Genomic DNA, 26,532 nt, shown 5'->3' with positions numbered 1-26,532 from the left:
GAAATTTTATATTCACTGGGGAGAGGAAATATGCCAGTTATAGGGTATGTGGGAAATACTTCATTTCCTCCTTTTGGGTTTAGACTAAGAATTTATGTCTGTCATTGGGAGACTGTGTGTGTTGGTGCGTGTATGAGCCTTCAGCTCCCTGTTGGGCAATTAGGGAATAAAGTGTTTTATCTGCAACTACACTGGTAGGGAGATTTAGAGTTCAGGGTTAGGATTTAAGGACCCCTGTCCCTGCTGGACCCTTGGAAGGGACTTGGAATACCAATACCTTTAAGAAATATCCTGACAAACTGGAGGGTGTTATGCTGAGCGAAATAAGTCAATCAGAGAAAGACATGTATCATGTGACCTCACTGATATGAGGAATTCTTAATCTCAGGAAACAAACTGAGGGTTGCTGGAGTGGGGGGTGGGGTGGGAGGGATGGGGTGGCTGGGTGATGGACATTGGGGAGGGTATGTGCTATGGTGAGCGCTGTGAATTGTGCAAGACTGTTGAATCACAGACCTGTACCTCTGAAACAAATAATGCAATATATGTTAAGAAAAAAAAAAAAAAGAAGATAGCAGGAGGGAAAGAATGAAGGGGGGGAATCAGAGGGGGAGACGAACCATGAGAGACAATGGACTTTGAAAAACAAACTGAGGATTCTAGAGGGGAGGGGGTGGGGGGATGGGCTAGCCAAGTGATGGGTATTAAAGAGGGCACGTTCTGCATCGAGCACTGGGTGTTATCTGCAAACAATGAATCATGGAACACTACATCAAAAACTAATGATGTAATGTATGGTGATTAACATAACAATAAAAACATTTTAAAAAAAGAACTATCCTGACACCCATGCCCCCAAGGTGTTGACCCAGACCAAATAAATCAGCCTCGGGGTGTATGGTGATTAACATAACATAATAAAAAAAAATCAGCCTCGGGGCCATGAACTGCTCAAGGGGGACAGACTAAGTCAGGTTTGAATGAGCAGAAGAGCTAGAGAGCCTTTCACAGAGTGGAAGATAAGTTGGTGGGGGCAGATTTCAGAACTGTGGTGTGCCAACAAGAAGTCTCAGTGAACAACTGAACTGTTGGGAAAGTTTTCCCTTAAACTAGAAGAAAATTCTTACAAAGCCTCATCTGAAACCACATCTTTCCTATCATATGTGATCTGAGTTTTCCTCAACAGTATGGTGAAATTTGACACCCCCTCATACGTTGTGAGCCGTGGCAATCAGGGGCCATGGGACCCGGGGAGACCTGTACAAAGGCGTTCATCTCCATCCAAAGCAGAGAAAGGAGGGAAGGGCCCCTCAAGACTGGGGGGTGAGTGGGGTCCATGATGGATGTCAGGAACCTTTTGTGTCCTACAAGAATGTGCAGTTTCTTAAGGGCCCAGAAAACTGACTCTTGAGTTACAAGTGGGGTCAAATAAGCTTTTTTCCTTAGCAGAGAGTAATCACAATCCATTCCAAACATTTCTCTAAAGAATTGAAAATATTTGTTCAATATTTCCTGTGGTGGAAATGTGCGATCATGTTAATGATTGATCAAAGAAGTTGTGGGGACTGTGCATTTCTTAAAGAGAGGAATTCAGTACCAGCGGACCTCATATCACTCTCTGTGGAGGATTCCTTATGCGAGGGCCCCAGGTCCACGAAATACAGGCACGTTTTCTGGTAGATGGTGCTGCACGGCCGGACATCTGGGTAGCAAGAAAAGAGAGTGGCATGGGTTGGGAAGCCAAGATCTCCAGCTAGCCGCTAGCCAGCAAGGTGACCTCTGGCCCATCTCGTTGGCCTCTTAGAGCCTCAGATTTCTCTTCCTTAAAATGAGAGTTTGCAAATTCCACAATTAGAGATTCATTCCTTTGACCTCAAGTGTTTCCTCCTGCTAAAATACACATACGCCTATGAGTGTTGTGGGAAACCATAACCAGGTATTTATGCTAACGTGGATTTATTCAAGAACAGGCTTTGACGGACAAGAAGGGAGCATTGGAGGAGGTCACTGAGTTGAAGAAAGAGAGCCAAAAGGGGAGGCCAGAGAGGCCAGCAGACAGTTTTGATGAGAGCTAAGAGAAGAAAAATGAAGTTTGGATAGTGTCACCTTGTCAAAGTGGGAGGGAGGTAGACTGTCTACACATGTCACCACAGTAAGAGTTGGGTTTTACGAAATATTTGTTCCACTGCTAACCAGCTCTGGCTATGCTGGTTAAAACCCCTAAGTGCCAAATCATCATCCTTGGGTTTCTTCTGAGATTGTGGTATGACTACCAGGTAGCTATCCTTCGGAGTAAGAGAATGAATTCCTTTCTTTCAGTTTCCCCTATAAATGTACGTCTGGTGATCATTTTCTAATGAAATCATTTATTGAGAGTGTAAGAAACTTCTCTGTTTTATCGACTCCCAAATAAAAGATTAATCAATGATTTAAAAAAAAAAAAAAGGCGGCGTCAGAGGAGGTAAATTTCCCTTCGGTTCCTGCCGTCTCTGAAATATTTTGGTTGTGTGTCTTTCCTTGCATCCAGAAAGTGGAGGTATTTGAAAGAGACCCATCCCCACAGGAACCAATAAAGGAGAAGGAATGCACCGTGCTCAGGGCTGACCAATTTGGCTGACTCATTGAGAGCAGAAAATGCACTCTGTCAGTATTTGTTGAGCAATAAAAGGAGAGCTGTAAAATAAATAAACAAATGCATAAATAAAAATAAATTTAAAAAAGAGCTGTGTCTTGTGGCTTCTCATAATTTCTTCCAGAAGAAGTTTAGCAGACACTGTGAAGTAGAGATGAAACTGTGATTTTCTACAGACAAGTTCAGCTGGTCAGCTCAGTGCAGGGCTCAGTATAAACAGCTCCCTTTAGAAGCAGCCAAGAAAATGGTCTTAACAAATATAGCATGCTTGGATAGTTTAGGACAATCTCTTCATCCGATCGTCTGATCCTTACAGTTCACACAACAAAACAAAAATGCTTCTTTTGATATCACTGAATATTTCTAATTGGGTCTTGGGGTGCCTGGGTGGCTCTGTCAGTTAAGCATCTGACTTTTGATTTCAGCTCAGGTCATGATCTCGGCATCGTGGACTCGAGCCCCCCATCGGGCTCCGTGCTCAGCACAGAGTCTGCTTGAGATTCTCTCTCTCCCTCTCCCTCTGCCCCTCCCCCTCCCTGTGCTCACACTTGCGTGCTTGTGCTCTCTCTCTCTCAAATAAATAAATAAATAAATCTTTAAAAAAAATCTTTTTTTAAAATTGGGTCCTGAATAATATAGGGACTATAATAAAGTGGCAGGAGAAAATACAAAAGTGACGTTTTTGTCCTGAAATAAGCTTTTTTCCTCAAAGAAACAAATATGAACTGGGCATATTTCCTCCTCAGGGTTTCCTCAAGGACAGATGGATCTGGGACCTTTGACCCTTGTGTGTCTCGTGACTCACTCTCTGTATGTAAAAAACTTTTTAGTTGTCAGAAGATTAGACAATACAGCCCTATTCTCTGCAAAATAGATTTCTTCCCAGAGAATTCTATCCATCCACTCACTTTTCTATGATTTATTTTGAAGCACTTGAAACATTTTTTGGTTCCTTGGGGAGATGATCTGAATCACTTAACAGAGTATAGGCTAGATTTTCCAAATCTGTAACTTGACAAAGGGGATTTATGGCTTTTACGAATGCTGGAAAGTAAGAGCTTCTGTGGGTTAAATTCCACTGATAACTTGCTGGTGATTTGTAGCCAACATTTAGTGATTTATTAACAAAACAGACGAGGAGCTGTTTAAAGTATTAGAACAGAATTCAAATCCTGAGTCAGTTGTAGCCAAGTGAATGACAATTCCCAGTTGCATAATTATTAGGAGACCTGATGTCAGCCCAGTGCATGTAACACAAAGTTTTGCCCATAGACATCAAAGTGAGACGTTATGCTCTAGAAAGGGTCTATTTCCTTAACATCAGTGTTTTCTACAAATGTAAGAATGTTTAAGTACCAGAAGTTCACCTGGAGTTTCACTCATGCTCTCATCCAGAAGAGTTTAAGCTGGGCTGAAACCTTCTTCTCGTACCCCATCTCACAAAACCTGGGTCTCAGAGGAGGAGAAAAGAGAACAGCAAACTCCAACAAGAAACACAGGAAATGAGATGTGTGAGAAAATTCTCCCAGTCTCTGCATGTTAAGCTGAATGCAGCTGTGTCAGAGGGCCAAGACCACAGCAAAACAGGAACTGCTTGGCTAAACACTTTCCACTCAAGTGGTCTCAAGAATGTCCTTATTTTTGGTTTCAGATTGATTCACGTTATCAGTTTTAGATATGGATTCTATTGGGTGTGACTGGCCACATCTAGCAGAATCCCCAGTTAGGACAGAAGTAGTTCATTGTTTATGTTGCTTTTGATTTGTTTCAAATCTAACAAGGCTCCGGGGTGCCTGGGTGGCTTAGTCTGCCTGTGGCTCAGGTCATAATCCCCCGGTCCTGAGATCAAGCCCCCTCCTGCCCTTCCCCGCCCCCCGCCACCCAGTGGGGAGTCTGCTTCTCCCTCTGTCCCTCCCCCCACTTGTGCTCTCTCTCTCTCAAATAAATAAATAAAATCTTTAAAAAAAAAAATCTAACAGTTTTCCTTAAAAGTTTTCCCAATGTTGTCATTTGTGGAAAAATTGACAGTATAACCATGGGAATAACTGTGATGATGGGGGTGTGGGGGACGGAGCTAAGAAGGAGAATAAGAGGAACAAAGAGGTTTATTTCATTTAGGATGGTTGGGGAGGCTTCTCTGAGTGGACAATAATTAAGCTAAGATCCAAAGGAAGAAAAGAAAGAGCCAGCATAAGAAACGTATGGGAAGAGCTTGCTGAAGAAGGAACAGCATGTGCAAAGGCACTGAGGCTGGACAGGGCCAGTGTAATGAACCCAAGGGAGAGTGGTATGAAATGAGTTTGGGGAGGTGGGTAGGTACTATAGCAGCTTAGAGGGCCCAACAAGTTTATATTTAATACTAAGTGTGGTAGAAATCTATTGAAGGATGTTAAATAGATCATGGTATAATCTGCTTTGTAAAATCAACCTATTTTCTGTGTAGAGAATGGGTTGGATAAGGCAAGGAGATTTGAGTGGCAAGGGAGGTGGAGAGGTTTGAAATGGGCTTTGGAGATAAAATCAACAGCCCTTCTGATGAATTGGATACAGAGAGGGAGGGAAAGGATGAATCAAGATATATTGAAGTTTCTCACCGGGGAGACTAAAGCAGGGTGGTACCATTTACAAAACAGGTAAGACTTGGTGGGGCAACAGGTTTGGGAGGTGAGGAACCAAGAGCTGCAGGAGACACATTGTGATATCTGTGAAATTCTCTAGTGCGTATATCAAGAAGGCAGTTGGATAAAGGAGTCTTGAGTTCCAGGAAGAGATCAAGGCTGGAGGTATTAAAATTGACATTGTTGGCATCCACATCATATCAGAGCCATGGGATTGGATAGTTATATGGAAAGACAAGAGAGAAAATTACCACATTTAGAGGTTGGGTGGTGGAAAAAGAACTTGCATAGATGGCAAACAAGGAGAAATCAATCTCCCAGGGACCAGGAGGAGAGTACTTCCAGAAACAGTGGGGTGGTCAACTGGGTCAGTGATGCTTAGAGATCGGTGAATACAAAAACAGAAAAATGTCCATCAGATTGGGCAACAAGGAGGTTGTTGTTAACCATGATGAAAGCAGGTTCAATGAAATGATGGGGGCAAAAGCCAGGCCAGAGGGAATAGGGGAGGGGAAGAGGTTGAGACAGCATGTGGAGGGCATTCTTCCAAGAAATTTGGCTCTGATGAAAGTAGTTAAAAAGATCTTTGCTTCCATACATGTTGTGCAAAAACAAAGCTCTAAGATTCTTTTCATATTAGTCTGGTTTTCCCTTCCTGTTTTGATTGCAAAGCCCTCTTTGCTTCAATTTTCAATTAGCACTAACTGGAAAATCACCTCTTTTCATCCCAGCACGAAACCTGGACATTATTGTCCTGTAAAGTAACTACTAATTACATTGGCAAAAGTAAACTTCCTGAAAGACTGTGTCCTTGCCGAATAAAGATATCATTTAGGCAGCCCTGATTTCTTGTTAGAAGCTGAAAATATTTATCTTCATAGAACCAAATAATTATTCAGGAGAAATAATCCCCTTTATAGTTTAGCCAAGAAATTGAAAATGACCTTTAAGGGCAGGGACAGCTTGTCTCCTATTGTTAGTGCAATAATAACTTTGGAAGAGGAGAAATTGGTCTGTCGTGCTCACTTCTATTTCACCTCTTTTTTTTGGCAAGATGTGTCAGGGACTACCAGCCCTCAAGACTCTCTACCCCTTTCCCAGCTCCTGAACAAAAATTTTTGCTTGCGTTTTCCTTAAAATGCTCCTGGCTTCAACATTACATACATCCTTTGGTCTTCTTTTCTTCTCTCAACTATCTTTTCCTTAGTTTAACTGAGCTCAGTTTCTAAGATGGCTCCCAATGATGCTGCCTCCTAATATTCATGCCCTTATGTAGTCCCCTCTCTCACTGAAAAGGGCTGGTGTCTGATGTAGGAAAAGACGTTAGCATTCGAAGCCAATGGCCAAAAAAGAATTCTTGAGACGTCTTTGGTGCAAAAACTTGGTTTTATTAAAGCACAAAGACAGGACCCGTGGGCAGAAAGAGCTGCACGTGGGGTTGTGAGGAGCAATTGATTATATACTACGTGGTTTCAGGGAGGTAAGGAGAAAGGGAGGTGTCCAAAAGGACTTTCATCTGCTAAAGAAGACCCTCAGGATACTGGAGCCCTGCTATTATCAAGCTATGTTTGTTTTTCCCTCTAGCAAAGCATTAATATTAAGATAGTTAGAAGTCTCCTGCAAGAATGTCACACACAGCCCACCCAGGGGTCGGTGAGTTGTGGGGTGTCAGCACAAGCTGTCCGCAGCTTGCCTTCTGCTTCCTCATCAATGTCTGTGACCAATAAGATAGTACAGAAATGACAGAGGACGACTTCTGAGGCTAGGTCACAAAAAATATTATGGCCTCCACCTTGCTCTCTCTTGGACTGCTTACCCTGGGAAAAGGCAGCCACCGGGTCATGAGAACAGTAAAGCAATTCACTGAGAGGTCCTCATGGAGAGGCTCTGAAGGTTCCTGTCTATAACCAGGGCTATGTAAGTGTGCCATCTTGGAAATGGATCTTCTAGCCCAAGTCAAGCCTTCAGGTGACTACAGCCCCAGCCAACACCTTGCTCCTGTAAGAGTCTAGAGCTAGAATCACTCAGCTAAGCTGCTACTGAATCCCTGACCCATGGAAACTATCATATAAAATGCTTATTGTTTTACAACACTAAATTTGGGCATTATAGAACAATAGATAACAGTACATCACTGAGATTGATATTGGGAACAGCTCTATGGCTTTCCACAAGAGTTTACCTATTCTAAAGAAGATTGTTTTAAACTCAAATCTGGAACTGATAAATTTCAGAAAACAGAAAAAATGCAGTGAAAGATTCAAGGCAGGGATAAGGAGACGAGGTCATTTTTCTGTACATATGTGTATTTTAGAAAGTAGGGGAGGGCAGAAGATGCTAATATACAGTTAAGTAGGTCCTACATAACCCGTCTTCAGATCAAACCTCTTCGTGTCAGAGCTTCTTTAAAAAAATATTCACTCGGGCGCCTGGGTGGCTCAGTTGGTTAAGCGACTGCCTTCGGCTCAGGTCATGATCCTGGAGTCCCTGGATCGAGTCCCGCATCGGGCTCCCTGCTCGGCAGGGAGTCTGCTTCTCCCTCTGACCCTCCCCCCTCTCATGTGCTTGCTCTCTCTCATTCTCTCTCTCTCAAATAAATAAATTAAAAAAAAAAAAATTCACTGAAGCAGACTATCATGTTAGATTAAAAATAGCCATTTCTCGGGGGACCCAGCTAGACCATAGACCACAAGGCGGGGAGGAAGCCCAAGCTAGCCATCTGGAGAGGTACTGGAAAAGAGAGAGATGGCTGACCAGTCCCTAGCTGATCCAGCCATCCCAGCTGCAGTGCTGGACATGCAAGTAGAGAAGCCATTTTGGACATCTGGTCCAGTCAGTCTTTCAGCCAAATCCAGCCCCAGCTGCCATCCCACTGCAACTATATAAGAAACCTGAGCAAGATCCTCCCAGCTGAGCCCAGCCAGCCAACACAACAAAGAAAGATAATAAAATGGTTGTTCTAAGCCACTAAGTCGTGGAATGGTTTGTTCTGCAGCAAAATAATTGGAACAATGAAAGAAGGAATTGATCAGAGAACACTAGGTTGTGTTAATGCAGGTGATCATTAGTTTGCAATGGAACCATTGTCTGGTGGTGTGACTTTCTCCAGCTCAGCTTCTCAGGTTCAGGAGGAGGGGAATAAATAGTAGGGCTGGGAAAGATTATTATTTTGCCACATGGCATGAAGAGACAGCAAACCAAGGGGTGATAAATGGGCATGTAATGAAACTGAATTTGATTTAAAAAGGAGGAAAGGAATCCAGAAAATGGAGATATGGCTCCCAAAGTTTTGTTGTCTAGGGCCAGTGTTGCCCCTAAAATTAAGCTGTTAAAAAACCCCAAAGCTAATGGTTGACCATTAGCATTTTCTCTTGTGAACTCTTGGCCACCTCATTTCATCCACACTTTTCTGTCTTCCACTGCAATAACTTAGGCACTGAGTTATTCCCAGCTATGACATGGTAACATTTCATAGGGCAATGGCCATCTTGTTCTTTTGAACATCCTGGTAGCCCCCTGCCTTATGCTTCAAACAGGCCTTCAATGAAAGTTTGCAGTGCTGCTAGTTAGTTGTTTGTTTGTTTGTTTTTTAAGATTTTGTTTATTTATTTGACAGAGAGAGACACAGTGAGAGAGGGAACACAAGCAGGGGGAGTGGGAGAGGGAGAAGCAGGCTTCCCACCGAGCAGGGAGCCCAATGTGGGCTCGACCCCAGGACCCTGGGACCATGACCTGAGCCGAAGGCAGACGCTTAACGACTGAGCCACCCAAGTGCCCCTAGTTATTTAGTTTTTAAGAAGAAACATCAACATCCTCTTATTGTTAACATTTTTCTTGATCATGAAGCAGAGTGCTGGAAGCTTATGGTACTGGCACCAAAACAGACACATAGATCAATGGAACAGAATAGAGAGCCCAGAAATGGATCCTCAACTCTGTGGTCAACTCATCTTCGACAAAGCAGGAAAGAATATCCAATGGAAAAAGGACAGTCTCTTCAACAACTGGTGCTGGAAAAATTGGACAGCCACATATAGAAGAATGAAACTGGACCATTTTCTTACACCACACACAAAGATAAACTCAAAATGGACGAAAGACCTGAATGTGAGACAGGAGTCCATCAAAATCCTAAAGGAGAACACAGGCAGCAACCTCTTCGACCTCAGCCGCAGCAACTTCTTCCTAGAAACATCGCCAAAGGCAAGGGAAGCAAGGGCAAAAAGGAACTAATTGGACTTCATCAAGATAAAAAGCTTCTGCACAGTAAAGGAAACAGTCAACAAAACTAAAAGGCAACTGACAGAATGGGAGAAGATATTTGCAAATGACATATCAGATAAAGGGCTAGTATCCAAGATCTATAAAGAACTTATCAAACTCAACACCCAAAAAACAAATAATCCAGTCAAGGAATGGGCAGAAGATATGAACAGACATTTCTCCAAAGAAGACGTACAAATAGCCAACACACATGAAAAAATGCTCCACATCGCTTGGCATCAGGGAAATACAAATCAAAACCACAATGAGATACCACCTCATACCAGTCAGAATGGCTACAATTAACAAGTCAGGAAATGACAGATGTTGGCAAGGATGCGGAGAAAGGGGAACCCTCTTACACTGTTGGTGGGAATGCAAGCTGGTACAGCCACTCTGGAAAACAGTATGGAGGTTCCTGAAGAAGTTAAAAATAGAGCTACCCTACAACCCAGCAATTGCACTACTAGGTATTTACCCCCAAAGATATAAATGTAATGATCCGAAGAGGCACCAGCACCCCAATGTTTATAGCAGCGATGTCCACAATAGCCAAACTATGGAAAGAGCAGAGATGTCCATTGACAGATAAATGGATAAATATATACACAATGGAATATTATGCAGCCATCAGAAAGGATGAATACCTACCATTTACATAGACATGGATGGAACTGGAAGGTATTATGCTTAGCTAAATAAATCAATCAGATAAACAATTATCATATGGTTTCACTCATATGTGGAATATAAGAAATGGCACAGAGGATCATAGGGGAAGGGGGGGAAACGGAAAGAAATCAGAGAGGGAGACAAACCATGAGAGACTCTTAACTATAGGAAACAAACTGAGGGTTGCTGGAGGGGAGGTGGGGGGGATGGGGTAATTGGGTGATGGGCATTAAGGAGGGCACGTGATGTGATGAAGACTGGGTGTTATATGCAACTGATGAATTATTGAACTTGACATCTGAAACTAATGATGTACTATATGCTGGCTAATTGAATTTAAAATAAAAAAAACCCACTAGAAGGGAGCCTGGGTGGCTCAGTCGGTGGAGCCCGTGACTCTTGATCTCAGGGTTGTGAGTTTGAACCCCATGTTGGGCGTGGAGTCTACTTAAAAGAAACAAACAAACAAAACCCTGAAAATATACTTCCTATCACTGTCTTTGGTCACTTTGATAACTTCTCTTGGTCAGGTCAACCTCCCCATTCTTGGGTAGCTCTTGACTTTGGTGAGGCTTCCAACAGAAAATACTTCAGACTCAGATATTAGGTACTGACCATTTAATAATGAAAATGCTTATTCTTCAGGGAGGTAGGATAAGAGATGTTTGTTTTTGTTTTCTTTTTTTTTTTTTTCTTTCCAATATGAGCCTTTGGCAGGGCAACAAAATCATATTTGAGACATTAGAGAAAAGACTTAGGAACTGAGTGTTCCTAGGCTTATCAAGTGGATGGTTTGTAGTAGACAGTCAAGAAAGAAGGATTTATTTTCAGAAAGGAAGTACATGCTATTAAGACAGTTAATGGAAAAAAAGTTTATTCTCTTGCCTTGTACCACCTGCTATTCCGAGGCTATTCTACTTGAAGAACGTATTGTGAGAATCATTGTCTGCAGTTTCCATAGAAGCAGTCTCAGTGTTTGCTGATAAGTTACAACAACCACTCCCAAACCATTAAAACGGGTCTGAACCCATCCTGTTTGGTAAGTAGCTGATATTTCACAAAACAAAAGTGAGAAAAGTAAATGCAAATGGAGCCCAAGATTTCAACCCATGACTGTGTTGACTGGGCATAGAATAGGAAATACAGGGGCACCTGAGTGGCTCAGTCAGTTAAGCGTCTGCCTTCAGCTCAGGTCATGATTCCAGGGTCCTGGGATCAAGCCCGCATCAAGTTCCCTGCTCAGCGGGGAGTCTGCTTCTCCTTCGGCTCCTCTCCCCCTATTTGTGCTCTCTCTCTCTCGCTCTATCTCAAATAAATAAAATCTTAAAAAAAAAAGAACAGGAAATACACCGGTGTCTACAGAGTTGGGTTTTTAATCTCAATATCCAGAAACGCTCAAAATCTTTTGAGTGGAGAAAATCAAATGTGAATACACCCTACTCTGTCTACCAAAGCCCAAGAATTCAGGGATAAAAAACACTGGCTTTCATTTCCCTAAAAAGGTAAAAGACAAAGGTTATTTACTATATACCTTGAAAAAATTTTTAGATGACTTAATATTTTGACAACCAAAGCAGCTATAATTCTATAATCTCACTGTATCAAATAAATATGTAGGATATTTTATGAATTTATCATTTAACTTAGAAGGCTTTTTTTTTTTTTTGGCATTTAAAGAACACTTTAGGGGGCGCCTGGGTGGCTCAGGTAGTTAAGCGTCTGCCTTCGGCTCAGGTCATGATCTCCAGGTCCTGGGATCGAGCCCCTCATCAGGCTCCCAGCTCAGCGAGGAGTCTGCTTCTCCCTCTCCCTCTGCCTCTCGCCCTGCTTGTGCTCTCTCTTTCTCTTAAATGAATAAATAAAAAATCTTTAAAAAAAAAGAGGAGGAGGGGGGAAAGATGGCGGAGGAGTAGGGGACCCTATTTCAACTGGTGCCCGGAATTGAGCTGGATAACTACCAGACCACTCTGAGCACCCACGAAACCAGCTTGAGATGTAAGAAGATCTGGATCTCTACAAACAGAATATCGCAGGCGGTTGGTTTTGAGGTACGAAGTGGAGAGCCGTGATCCTGCGGGCAGATATCGGAGGATAAACGGAGGCGGGAGGGTGCCTGGACGTGGGGATCCTACACCGCCGGTGAGCGACAGCCTCGCACGCTGAGGACGGGGCACAGACTCGCAGACCGGTAGTGTAGGGAAAGGACTTTGGGGCAGCCCCCGGGGTGGAAAACCAGACCGGCGGGGTCGCGTACACGCGAACCGCAGCCCCCCGGGACAGAAACCGGAGCAACGGTCGCGCGCACGCAAACTGCAGCCTCCGAGACGGAAACCCGGTGCGCTGGGGTCGCGCTGGTGAACTGCAACCCCCGGGGTGGAAACCCCAAGCGGCGGAGTCGCGTGCACGCGAACTGCAGTCCCCGGGACAGAACCCCAAGCGGCAGAGTCACGCGCGCACGCGCGCGCGAACTGGGAGCGGCTGGCGGTTTTAGAAGCACAAAGGGCAGAGCCACGCCCCGACCTGGAGGCAGGACTGGGAGCGCTGCAGAGGGGTGCACAACCCAGGCCGCTGCAGTTTATAGCAGCACGGACAGAAACGGAGACGGTGTGGCCTGGAGAGCTCACTGAAGAACAGACTGAGGTCTCTCTGCTCTGAGGCAGAGGGTTGGAAACGGTCTCTTCTGCTCTGACTCGCGGAAGAGGTGCGGAAAGCCGCCAGGGAAAGGCGCCAGAGAACAAAAGCCCCAAAGACTGATTCCCGCTGAGCCCATCCCCCGCCACAGGGGCGCAGGGCAACTCCGCCCAAACAGGGTTGCCTGAGTAACAGCGTGGCAGGCCCCTCCCCCAGAAGACAGGCTGGGAAAACAAGAGGCCAGCAACCCTAAGGTCCCAAGAAAACAGGTGCATCTTGCTTGGGTTCTGGTCAATAATTTGGACTCTATACATTCCCTCAAACACCCATCAACAGAATGACTAGGAGGAGGAGCCCCCAAAACAGAAAAGACTCAGAGATTATGACTTCTGCTGCAGATTTACAAATGGATGCAGATATAACCAAGATGTCGGAGATGGAAGTCAGGCTAGCAATTGAGAAGACAATGGCTAGAATGGAGAAATCAATTAATGGCAACATAGAGTCTCTAAGGGCAGAAATGAAAGGTGAATTGGCAGAACTTAAAAATGCTATCAATGAGATCTAATCCAATCTAGATAATCTAACAGCTAGGGTAACTGAGACAGAAGAGAGAATAAGCGATCTGGAAGACAGTATAATAGATAAAAAGGGAAAAGAGGAGGCCAGGGAAAAACAACTCAGAATCCATGAAAACAGAATCAGAGAAATAAGTGACACCATGAGGCATTCCAATGTCAGAATAATTGGAATCCCGGAGGGAGTGGAGAGAGAGAGAGGGCTAGAAGATGTATTTGAGCAAATCGTAGCTGAGAACTTCCCTAATCTGGGGAATGAAACAAACATTCATGTCCTAGAAGCAGAGAGGACCCCTCCCAAGATCAAGGAAAACAAGCCAACAACCCCGGCATGTAACAGTAAAACTTGCAAATCTTAGAACCAAGGAAACCATCTTAAGGGCAGTTAGGGGGAAGAGATTCCTTACATATAGAGGGAGGAACATCAGAATAACGTCAGACCTATCCACAGAGACCTGGCAAGCCAGAAAGGCCTGGCAAGACATATTCAGGGTACTAAATGAGAAGAACATGCAGCCAAGAATACTTTATCTGGCAAGGCTTTCATTTAGAATGGATGGAGAAATGCAGAGCTTCCACGACCGGCAGAAGCTGAAAGAATATGTGACCACTAAGCTGGCCCTGCAAGAAATATTAAGGGGGGTTCTATAAAAGGAGAAAGACCCCAAGAGTGATCTGCAACAGAAATTTACAGGGACAATCTATAAAAACAACGTCTTCACAGGCAACATGATGACAATTCATTCATATCTTTCAATAATCACTCTCAACGTGAATGGCCTAAATGCTCCCGTAAAACGGCACAGGGTTGCAGATTGGATAAAAAGACAGGACCCATCCATATGCTGTCTACAAGAGACTCATTTTGAACCTAAAGATACATCCAGACTGAAAGTGAAGGGATGAAGATCCATCTTCCATGCCAGCGGACCTCAAAAGAAAGCTGGGGTAGCAATTCTTATATCAGACAAATTAGATTTTAAACTAAAGTCTGTAATAAGAGACACAGAAGGACACTATATCATTCTTAAAGGGTCTATCCAACAAGAAGATCTAACAATTGTAAATATCTATGCCCCCAACATGGGAGCAGCCATATACATAAGCCAACTGTTAACCAAAATAAAGAGTCATATTGATAACAATACGTTAATTGTAGGAGACCTCAATACTCCACTCTCAGCAATGGACAGATCATCTAAGCAGAAAATCAACAAGGAAACAAGAGCTTTGAATGATACATTGGACCAGATGGACCTCATAGATATATACAGAACATTCCACCCTAAAACAACAGAATACTCATTCTTCTCGAGCGCACATGGAACTTTCTCCAGAATAGACCATATACTGGGTCACAAATCAGGTCTCAACCGATACCAAAAGATTGAGATTATTCCCTGCATATTCTCAGACCACAATGCTCTAAAACTGGAACTCAATCACAAGAAAAAATTTGGCAGAAATTCAAACACTTGGAAGCTAAAGACCACTCTGCTCAAGAATGTTTGGGTCAACCAAAAAATCAAAGAAGAACTTAAACAATTCATGGAAATCAATGAGAACAAAAACACATCAGTCCAAAACCTATGGGATACTGCAAAGGCGGTCCTAAGGGGGAAATACATAGCCATCCAAGCCTCACTCAAAAAAATAGAAAAATCCCGAATTCACCAACTAACTCTACACCGTAAAGAACTAGAGAAAAAGCAACAAACGACGCCTAAGCCACGCATTAGAAGAGAAATAATTAAAATTAGAGCAGAAATCAATGAATTAGAAACCAGAAACACAGTAGATCAGATCAATGAAACTAGAAGTTGGTTCTTTGAAAGAATTAATAAGATTGATAACCACTGGCCAGACTTATCCAAAAGAAGAGAGAAAGGACCCAAATTAATAAAATTATGAATGAAAGGGGAGAGATCACGACTAACACCAAGGAAATAGAAACAATTATTAGAAATTATTATCAACAACTATATGCCAATAAACTGAGCAATCTGGATGAAATGGAGGCCTTCCTGGAAACCTATAAGCTGCCAAGACTGAAACAGGAAGAAATTGACAACCTGAATAGGCCAATAACCAGTAACGAGATTGAAGCAGTGATCCAAAACCTCCCAAAAAACAAGAGTCCAGGGCCTGATGGATTCCCTGGGGAATTCTACCAAACATTCAAAGAAGAAATAATACCTATTCTACTGAAGCTGTTTCAAAAAATAGAAACAGAAGGAAAACTTCCAAACTCATTCTATAAGGCCAGCATTACCTTAATCCCCAAACCAGGCAAAGACCCCATCAAAAAGGAGAATTTCAGACCGATATCCTTGATGAATATGGATTCCAAAATCCTCAACAAAATCCTAGCTAATAGGATCCAACAATACATTAAAAGGATCATCCACCACGACCAAGTGGGATTTATCCCCGGGATGCAAGGGTGGTTCAACATTCGCAAATCAATCAATGTGATAGAACACATTAATAAGAGGAGGGAGAAGAACCATATGGTCCTCTCAATTGATGCAGAAAAAGCATTTGACAAAATACAACATCCTTTCCTGATTAAAACTCTCCAGAGTATAGGGATAGAGGGAACATTTCTCAAGCTCATAAAATGCATCTATGAAAAACCCACAGCGAATATCACCCTCAATGGGGAAAAGCTGAGAGCCTTTCCCTTCAGATCAGGAACACGTCAAGGGTGCCCACTCTCACCACTGTTGTTCAACATAGTACTAGAAGTCCTAGCAACAGCAATCAGACAACAAAAAGAAATAAAAGGTATTCAAATTGGCAAAGAAGAAGTCAAACTCTCTCTTTTTGCAGACGACATGATACTTTATGTGGAAAACCCAAAAGACTCCACCCCCAAATTACTCGAACTCATCCAGCAATTCAGTAATGTGGCAGGATACAAAATCAATGCACAGAAATCAGTTGCTTTCTTATACACTAACAACGCAACTGTAGAAAGAGAAATTAAAGAAACGATTCCATTTACAATAGCACCAAAAACCATAAGATACCTCGGAATAAACCTAACCAAAGAGGTAAAGGATCTATACTCTAGGAACTACAAAACACTCATGAAAGAAATTGAAGAAGGCACAAAAAGATGGAAAAATATTCCATGCTCATGGATCGGAAGAATAAACATTGTTAAAATGTCTGTGCTACCCAGAGCAATCTATACCTTCAATGCCATCCCGATCAAAATTCCAATGACATTTTTCAAAGTGCTGGAACAAACAATCCTAAAATTTGTATGGAATCAGAAAAGACCCCGAATCACCAAGGAGATGTTGAAAAAGAAAAACAAAGCTGGGGACATCACATTGCCTGATTTCAAGCTATATTACAAAGCAGTGATCACCAAGACAGCATGGTACTGGCACAAAAACAGACATACAGACCAATGGAACAGAATAGAGAACCCAGATATGGACCCTCAACTCTATGGTCAAATAATCTTTGACAAAGCAGGAAAAAACATGCAATGGAAAAAAGACAGTCTCTTCAATAAATGGTGCTGGGAAAATTGGACAGCCACATGCAGAAGAATGAAACTCGACCATTCTCTAACACCATTCACAAAGATAAACTCAAAGTGGATGAAAGACCTCAATGTGAGACAGGAATCCATCAAAATCCTAGAGGAGAACATAGGCAGTAACCTCTTTGACATCACCCACAGCAACTTCTTTCAAGATACATCTCCAAAAGCTAGCGAAACAAAAGCAAAAATGAACTTTTGGGACTTCATCAAGATAAAAAGCTTCTGCACAGCAAAGGAAACAGTCAACAAAACAAAGAGGCAATCCACAGAATGGGAGAAGATATTTGCAAATGACACTACAGCTAAAGGGCTGGTATCCAAGATCTATAAAGAACTTCTCAAACTCAACACCCAAAAAACAAATAATCAAGTCAAAAAGTGGGCAGAAGATATGAAAAGACACTTCTCTGAAGAAGACATACAAATGGCTAACAGACACATGAAAAAATGTTCATCATCATTAGCCATCAGGGAAATCCAAATCAAAACCACACTGAGATACCACCTTACACCAGTTAGAATGGCAAAAATGGACAGGGAAAGAAACAACAAGTGTTGGAGAGGTTGTGGAGAAAGGGGAACCCTCTTACACTTGGTGGGAATGCAAGTTGGTACAGTCACTTTGGAAAACAGTGTGGAGGTTCCTCAAAAATTTAAAAATAGAGCTACCCTATGACCCAGCAATTGCACTACTGGGTATTTACCCCAAAGACACAGATGTAGTGAAAAGAAGGGCCATATGCACCCCAATGTTCATAGCAGCAATGTCCGCAATAGCCAAACTGTGGAAAGAGCCAAGATGCCCTTCAACAGATGAATGGATAAAGAAGATGTGGTCCATATATACAATGGAATATTACTCAGCCATCAGAAAAGATGAACACCCAACTTTTACATCAACATGGATGGGACTGGAGGAGATTATACTAAGTGAAATAAGTTAAGCAGAGAAAGTCAATTATCATATGGTTTCACTTATTTGTGGAACATAAGGAATAGCATGGAGGACATTAGGAGAAGGAAGGGAAAAATGGGGGAGGGGAAATTGGAGGGAGAGATGAACCATGAGAGACTATGGACCTGAGAAACAAACAGGGTTTTAGAGGGGAGGGGGGAGGGGGGATTGGTTAGCCCGGTGATGGGTATTAAGGAGGGCACGTACTGCATGAAGCACTGGGTGTTACACGAAAACAATGGATTGTGGATCACTACATCAAAAACTAATGATGTAATGTATGGTGACTAACATAACATAATAAAATTTAAAAAATAAATAAAATAAAATAAAATTTGTTAATCATAAAAAAAATAAAAATAAAAATGAAGAACACTTTAGGGGTGGTTGGTTGGCTCAGTGGGTAGAGCATGAAACGCTTGATCATGAAGTCGTGAGTTCAAGCCCCACATTGGGCATGGAGCCTACTTAAGAAAGAAAGAAAGAAAAAAGAAAGAAAGAAAGAAAGAAAGAAAGAAAGAAAGAACACCTTAAAGAGGGACCATATATCTCTTCCATATGCATCTCGTGAATAGCTTTTAATCCTTTTGTTATGGAAAAAAGTGGCATTGTGAAATTAAAATGGGTAGTTTTTATAGCAATAAACACAATACAGATAAATGTCTTTGGAAGGTAAAAATCTTTATTAAGTTAAATGAATTTTAAAAGTTATGAATTAAGTGTAGCGGCACCTGCATGTCTCAGTCAGTTGAGCATCCGACTCTTGATTTCAGCTTAGGTCTTGATCTCAGGGTCATGAGTTCAAGCCCTGTATTGGGCTCCACACTGGGCATGGAGACAACTCAAAAAAAAAAGTTATGGACTAAGTGTTCAAATAAACTTTTACCTAATTATCTTTCCATTTATCTGATCGATAGCATTTTTTTAAAGATTTTATTTATTTGTCATAGAGAGAGAGAGAGAGAGCACAAGCAGGGGTAGCGGCAGGCAGAGGGAGAAGCGTGCTCCCCACTGAGCAAGGAGCCCAATGCAGGACTCAACCCCAGGATCCCGGGATCATGACCTGAGCGGAAGGCAGATACTTAACCGACCGAGCCACCCAGGTGTTCCTCAATAGCATTTTTAGTACATCATGTTGCCATTGTTTAAATTCTAAGCTATGATTCACATTTAATACAAATAGCTCTCCTTCAAGCAGCTGAGACTGGAAATGGAAGGACATTTTCCCCAAATAATCAAGTCGTATAGAATCTTTAAGCCCAAAAGAAAGATTTCTGTAGGTGAAAAGGGCATGGTATCATTTAGTTCAGCATAACTTCTACTTGACTTGGGAAATTTATAGAGTTTATCTCTGTATTTGTGATTTCTGCATCCAGCTTTTACAGAAAAAAAAATTTTTTTTTTTTTTTAGAAAGATCACCAAACCCACGTTTTCACAACATCCCTGGTGCGTTGTAAATATTACTGTCACTGCTTACTAGCTGTGGAAATAGCCTAAGAAGTTCAGGGATTTATCAAAGGTCTTGGCAAATGTGTTGTGGGAAAAGGTAAATGAAATTGGAACCAAAGATAATGGATATAGTCTTGATGTTCGTTATTTACCTTCTATGTAAATATTTTCCCCACTTGTGGTTTGCTTTCGTGAGTCATTATGTAAAAGCAACCACACAAGGGCCGGGTATGGATTATCAGCTGGTCTCTTGTGGGTGGGGGCTGTGGGATGACCAGATTGGGAGGGGGAGACCAGTGGTACAGCTGTGAAAGAATTCACCCAAAGCAGAACAAAGGAGAAAAGATAGAAGTTTATTGAATACACTGCAAGGGGGGGCGGGGCAGGACAGCCAAGGAGAGCCCAGAAGGCGGGGTGGGGGTGGGGGGCTGTAGTTAAGGGGTAAGGTGAGGAGATATGGGAACATATGTAAGTTTCCTTTTTTGGTACCTGTGCCCAGTTGTAAGTAGCCCATTGGTCAGCTAGGGCGTATGGGTGTTTTGAGGTGGGTCGCCTAAATGGGCCTGTTGTATTCTGTCTGGTGGCCACTGTGGAACCTTCTACCTCACTCAGGTCTCCATTGCTCAAGCTTGTTGCCTAAAAGTGGCCTCTACAGGGGAAGCAAATTAAACCCAGGATTGCAGCACCAGGTCATATGTTGTGAAGAGTGCTTTTGTTCAAGAGGCAACCCTATGATTTTAGGTGTCCATGTCATGTTTTGATGACTCATATTGGCATCACCTTGAAGCCCCACTAGCTGGAGCTCCTGAAAATACATGATGTAACCCAAGAACATCAGGTGAGAGATGAATCACAGACACGAAAGGCCTACGAAATGACATATTCCTGGAGTATTATTCCACTGTGGCTAGACTGCAGTGAGCCTCACTACTCAAAGCCTTGCACCTCAGAGTACTTGCTTACTCAAAGAGATTGATAGCATCAGCCACCCCCATCCTACCCTCCCAGTTTGTTAGAAATTCAGACAGGCCCCAGACCGCTGAATCAGAATCTGCACTTTAACAAGATCCTTGGTGATTCAAGGGTAAGTTAGAGTTTGAGAGGCACTGATCTAGGTCCTAGATTCTAGGGCATCCCATTATTGTATTTGAGTCCCATGAATTATCCAAAAGACCCAAGACACCTCTCTCCCTCTTCCTTCTACCCATTTCTCTTCTGTTCCTTTCTCTCTTCCTCCTCCTTCTCCTTCTTAGCCTCTTTCTCTCTCTCTCCCTCTTCCTCCCTGCCTCCCTCTCTCCTTTTTCTCCTCTCTCCCCCTCTAGAATATATGCTAGGAAAATAGAGACCTTTAACTCACGAATTTTTATGCGTATTTGCAAAGCCAAATAACTCTGCCTACACGGAGCATAAATCTGTAAAGGAGCTGAAAGGGGGGCATGGAAAGGTGGTGGTTATCGTTCTCTCCACCAAGTTGGAGCAGAGTGAGGAGGAGAGATGCAGGTGAACATGGGAAGGTGTGAGTTTTGCCTCCCTCCTCTGTTAGCCTGAAGTCAGTCACTGAAATCTCATCACTTATTGAAGTTACTGAACAAGGGGCATCAGGACTCTGCCCCTTGCTTTCTTTTGTTACTATTTTATTTTGAAGTAATTTCAAACATAAAGAAGATTGCAAAAATAATGCCACGGACTTCTGTATATCCTTTATCCAGATTCGCCTTTTTTTTTTTTTAAGTGCTACCCCTCTCCTCAACATGGGGCTTGAACTCACAACCCCAAGATTAAGAGTCGCATGCTCTACTGACTGAGCCAGCCAGGTACCCCCAGATTCACCATTTTTAACATTTTACAATATTTGCTAGCTCTCTCTCTTTCTCTTTGTACACACACACACACACCCACATGGATTACTTCGGGAGGCTGTATCTATTATGCCCCTTACCCCCATTCCCCCCCCTTTTTTTGTAGGGTCGGTAAGGATCATACCATATTTTCTCAAACTTGTGATTTGATTATGATTTTGGAGATTATTTATACTGATTGCTTAACAAGAAAAAAGAAATTCGAAGTTCACAATATTAAAAAGCTTGCCTTGTCCATGGATTCCACTCTTAGAGTTAATTAGGGTTTTGTTTAGTTTTTCCTCTATGCCTGCTTAAATACTCCATCATCCTTGAGAACAAATAGGCACATTTAAGCTATCTTTCCAATCATTCAAAATCATGTAATTTTTTTTTTTTTTTTTGATATGTCTATAGGGAGAACTGACAAGGGCTAACCACCTTTTGGGTTTGAGTATGTGTGGAGATTTTTTTTTTCGAGCTTTATTGAGATAACTGACACACAACGTTGTGTACATTTAAGGTGTACAACTTGTTGGTTTGATATATTTCTATATTAAAAAATGATTGTCGCCATAACATTAGCGATCACATCTCCATCCTATCACATAATTAACATTTCCGTGGTAAGATCTACTCTCTTAGCCACTTTCAAATACACAATACAGTATTGTTCGCTTTAATCACCCTGCTGTACATTAGGTCCCCATGTACATTAGATCTTATAACTGGAAGTTTGCTCCCTTTGACTAATACCTCCCCATTTCCCACATCCCCCAGCCCCTGGGAACCACCACTCTATTCTGTTTCTCTACTCCTAATACGTTAGTGTATATTTCCTAAAAACAAGAATATTCTCTTATGAAATCACAGAAGTTTAACATTGATAGAATACTATTACCTAATCTACAGTCCATATTCCAGTTTTATCAATTGTCCCCAAATGTCCTGTACAGGAAATTTTTTTCTGAAACAGGATCCAGCCCAGGCACTTGTTATATTTGATGGTCGTATCTCTGTAATTTCCTTTAATTTGGAACATTTCCTCAGCTTTTGTCTGCCAAAGACAAAGAAAGATGAGGTGACATTCTGGAACAGTAGAGACCAATCATGAGACTTTTTCATTATTAGGTTCAGATTATACATTTTAGGCTTGAATACACCACGGGCTATTATGCCCTTCTGCCTGTGGTTTTTTTCTAAACTACAATCGGTGAGTTTCAGCAAGCTCACGCAAGAAATGTTTTTACAGGATTGAGACCAAGGACTCGGTATAAAAATTTCAGATTCTCCATCCCAGTACTCCTTCCCCTGTAGGCTAAAATGTTTTCCATACCCTGGTTGGAACAGCCAAAAAGTTCTGTGCGGTAGTGGAAATAGTCTGCCTTTTAGGTGAGGGCGTGGACTTGGGAAATGCGGGAAACGTGGGGGGCCAGGCTCTCAACAGACATGACTCAGCAGGAGTCATGGCTTGGCACTGGCCTCTTAGGTGGTGTCTTGGGGAAAGGAATATGAAAATTCATCAGAAAGCGTAGGCCCCGGTATTAGGTAATATTCTTCGGGCTACTAATAACAAAAAACTGATTCTCCTTACGTTGTAAGAAAGCGAATATATTGGAATATACTAGTTGGAATATACTAGAGTCTCACTACTCAAAAGTATGGTCCCTGGACCAATAGCATTAGCATCACCCGGGAGCTTGTCAGAACTATGGAGTCTCGGAGCACCTGGCTGGCTCAGTCAGTAGGGCACGTGACTCTTGATCTCAGGGTTGTGAGTTCAAGCCCTACACTGAGTGTGGAGCCTACTTAAAAAAAAATAATAATAATAAAAAGTGCAGAACCTCAAGCCCCACCTTGGAACTATTAAATGGCAGTCTGCAGTTTAACAAGATATCCAGGTGATTCACCTACGTATTAAAGTGAGAAGCACTGACGTGGAGTGGGGCAGGAAACTCAAGATGCTGGCAATAGGTGCAAAGCAAGCCTTAAGATGCAAGAACCAGGGCAACTCTGGAGCTGTAGGAGCACATGACACTTCCTGTTAGAGTCCTCTGCTAAGAAGACTTAGCGCAAAGTCATGGAGATGAAAAGTACAGCATAGGGAATATAGTCAATAACACTGTAATAGTGTTGTACGGTGACAGATGGGGACTACACTTATTATGGTGAGCAGTAATATATAGAACTGTCAAATCATTATGTTTACACCTGAAACTAATATAACACTCTAGGTCAACTATACTTCAATAATAATTTTTTTAAGATTTTTTTTTATTCATTTGAGAGAGAGAGAGAGAGTGAGCAAGTGCACGAGCAGCGGGGAGGGCCGGACGAGAGCGAGAAAGAGCAGACTCCCCGCTAAGCAAGGAGCCTGATGCAGGACTCGATCCCGGGACCCTGGGACCATGACCTGAGCTGAAGCAGACGCTTAACCAACTGAGCCACCCAGGTGCCCCAATAATTTTTTTTAATTAAAAAAAATGAAAGAAGATTCAGTACAAGTGCTCCCCACCTCTAGTCTCCGAATTCAAAATTCCCAGTTCCTGGTGAAGTAGTTTCTGTTGGTGCCCTAACCGTGGCCCTCAGCCTGCCCCGAAGATCACGTGTGCACCATTCTCCTATGTGTTTATGGCTTCCCACACCTTCTCTTTGTCCAGAGCTGTTCTCTGGCCACTGTCTCAAGCGAGGCGAGCCAGCAGGTATACAAAGTTCATGCCCCCAGAAGTAGCCCTCGTAGAATAAGAGATGGACTTGGCAGAAACGTGCCTCAGCCTCCTCACCCCTCAGCAGGATAGCGTGGTGTTTACACAGCCTCTCAAGCGTCCCAGGAGGACTGAGACCCGGTTGCCCACAGCGGTCACTCCTTCTTGTGCAGCATGCTGGAGTCCTGTTGTACTGGCCAAGAGCCATTTGTTAAATTTTCAGAACCTGTGCAAGCTCAGAGCCATTATTAAAATAAATTATATTAAAAACAAAGGTAAGTGGCACCTGCATGGCTCAGTCGGTTAAGAGTCTGCCTTCGGCTCAGGTCATGATCTCAGGGTCCTGGGATCGAGCTCTGCCTTGGCTCCCCGCTCAGCGGGGAGTCTGCTTCTCCCTCTCCCTCTGCCCCTTCCCTCACTCATGCTCTCTGTCTCTCTCAAGTGAATAAATAAAATCTTAAAAATAAAAATTATTTAAAACATTAAAAAAAAAACAAAAACAAAGATAATACATACTCAAACTTGCTTCCTAATTGCTCTTAAGGCTATTTACACCTATTATATTTGCATGGTGGAAATGTTGTATAGTGAGGTACAATTGTGCATTTCATCATGGCTCAGCATTTAGTGATGTTATGTTGGTAGCTGAAGCATGGCCATGGTGGGAGTATTAACCATGGAAATTGGCAAATGCAATTTTTTTTTTCCTGGAGAGTGAATTATTAAACATTTACCATCACACCATGGACTTACACATTCTTTAGTGCCTCTTCTCTGTTCCTTGTCCCCTTCTTCACCTCATAATACTTTCTGAGATCACCATGCAAATAAGTTACTTGCATACATATCTTTGTCTTCGAGTTTGCTTTTGGAGAAATGCATACTAAAACGACAGGAGAGAAAAATCTGATTTTTCCAAGCAGATACTGCTGCTCACTTCTGGATCAATTAGCGACAGCCAGGGAGGTTGGACCTCTTAGCACAAAGCTACCACCACGTATCTACCCTTCGAGAGTGCAGTTTCCAAGCAATGAGGAATTGCTGTGAGCCCTGTAGGCGCTGAAGGGAGGCCTGACAGAACTCTCAGCATGGTGAAAATTTATTTCTAAGGAGACATTAGGGGGAAAAGAAGCTGGTGTGGAATTCATTAGAGAAAGGAATTGAATCTCCTACTTAGAGGAGCTGGTGGGCGTTAGGTGTGTGAAATTCCTGGGTTTCAGCATAGGTCAGTGGTTATCAGACTTTAGAAATTTTAATCCAACAAAGTCAATTTTTTAAAAATTCTGGATCTAGACAAAGGATTGCCAACTTTTAGTATTGACAAATAGAACATACAAAACATATAAAATATATATAAAAACATACAAAATATCTGCCATTTACTAGCCGTGTGAACTTGACCTCGCTATGCCTCAGTTTCCACAGTACTAAATGGTAGTAACAATCTACCCGTGGTATAAGAAAAAGAAAACTATTATAAAACAAAACAAGCAACTGTCATTTCAATTTTAATGGCTATTTTTAACCTTTAAAAAGTAGAATAAATAGTATTTATTACAGGATATCTTTTTGTGTGATAAATTTGGCCTCATGGAGAATTTATGACATTTCCTTTGTATATCTCATTTCTCTTCTGGCTGGTGAACGTGTCTCCAAGGAATCATTACTCGTCCACACTGACTTTGGGGAAATCACTCTTCTGGGCAGAGCTCTAATGGTTTTACAGTATACAAAGAGATAGTCTCTGAAGTGAACAAAAATAAAGAAAGAAATGAGTGTTTTCATGGCAGGGATGCAGTGGAAATCACACCATCCATCTTTCAGAGACTCTTCTTTCTGCTTCCCTCTGTACATCTATTCTGCCTGTCTCTTCCTCTTCCTACTGCCTTCCCCTGTTGACTCATCTTGGACTTGCCCTGATTATTTACAACCTCCTGGCCTAAATACATGGCACTTACGGAGGACTTCCTTCTCAGTGTCTGTTATGGGATGAACTGTGACCCACAGAAAGACAAGCTCAAGTCCAACCCCCATCTCTGTGAATGTGACCTTACTTGGAAATAAGGGTCTTTGCAGACATAATCAAGTTAGGATGAGGTCATTAAGGTTGGCATGAATCCAATATGACTGGTGTCCTTAGAAAAAGAGAAGAAGAAACACAGAGACAGACACACAGAGGAAAGATGACATGAAGACAGACACACAAGGAGAATGCCGTGTGAGGATGGAGGCAGAGACTGGAGTGAGCGATCCATCTACAAGTCAAGGAATGTTGAGGATTGCTGGCAACACCAGAAGCTAAGAGAAAAACATGGAACAGATTCTCCTAGTGCCTTCAGAGACAGCAGGTTTCTGCTGGCACCTTGATTTTGCTCTTCTGGCATTCAGAACTGTGACAATAAGTCTCTGATGCTTTTAGCCACTGACATTGTGGTACTTTGTTACAGGAGTCCTAGGAAACTGTCACAGTATCTCAGCTAAAGTTGCTGAGAGAAGCTGCTCGGGGTGTCTAACCCTGGTCCAATCAGAGGCCAGCTTTGCTTCCCAGCCTGAGCAACGACGAGTGGGGCAGTTTGACCTACATGTCTCATATAGGAAGGCTGGCAGTCTAGGACCCACTTGGAGAAA

The sequence above is a fragment of the Phoca vitulina genome, unplaced genomic scaffold (genome assembly GCF_004348235.1).
Source record: "Phoca vitulina isolate PV1807 unplaced genomic scaffold, GSC_HSeal_1.0 scaffold22, whole genome shotgun sequence".
Classification (NCBI taxonomy): domain Eukaryota; kingdom Metazoa; phylum Chordata; class Mammalia; order Carnivora; family Phocidae; genus Phoca; species Phoca vitulina.
Note: the sequence above shows the minus strand (reverse complement) of the source record.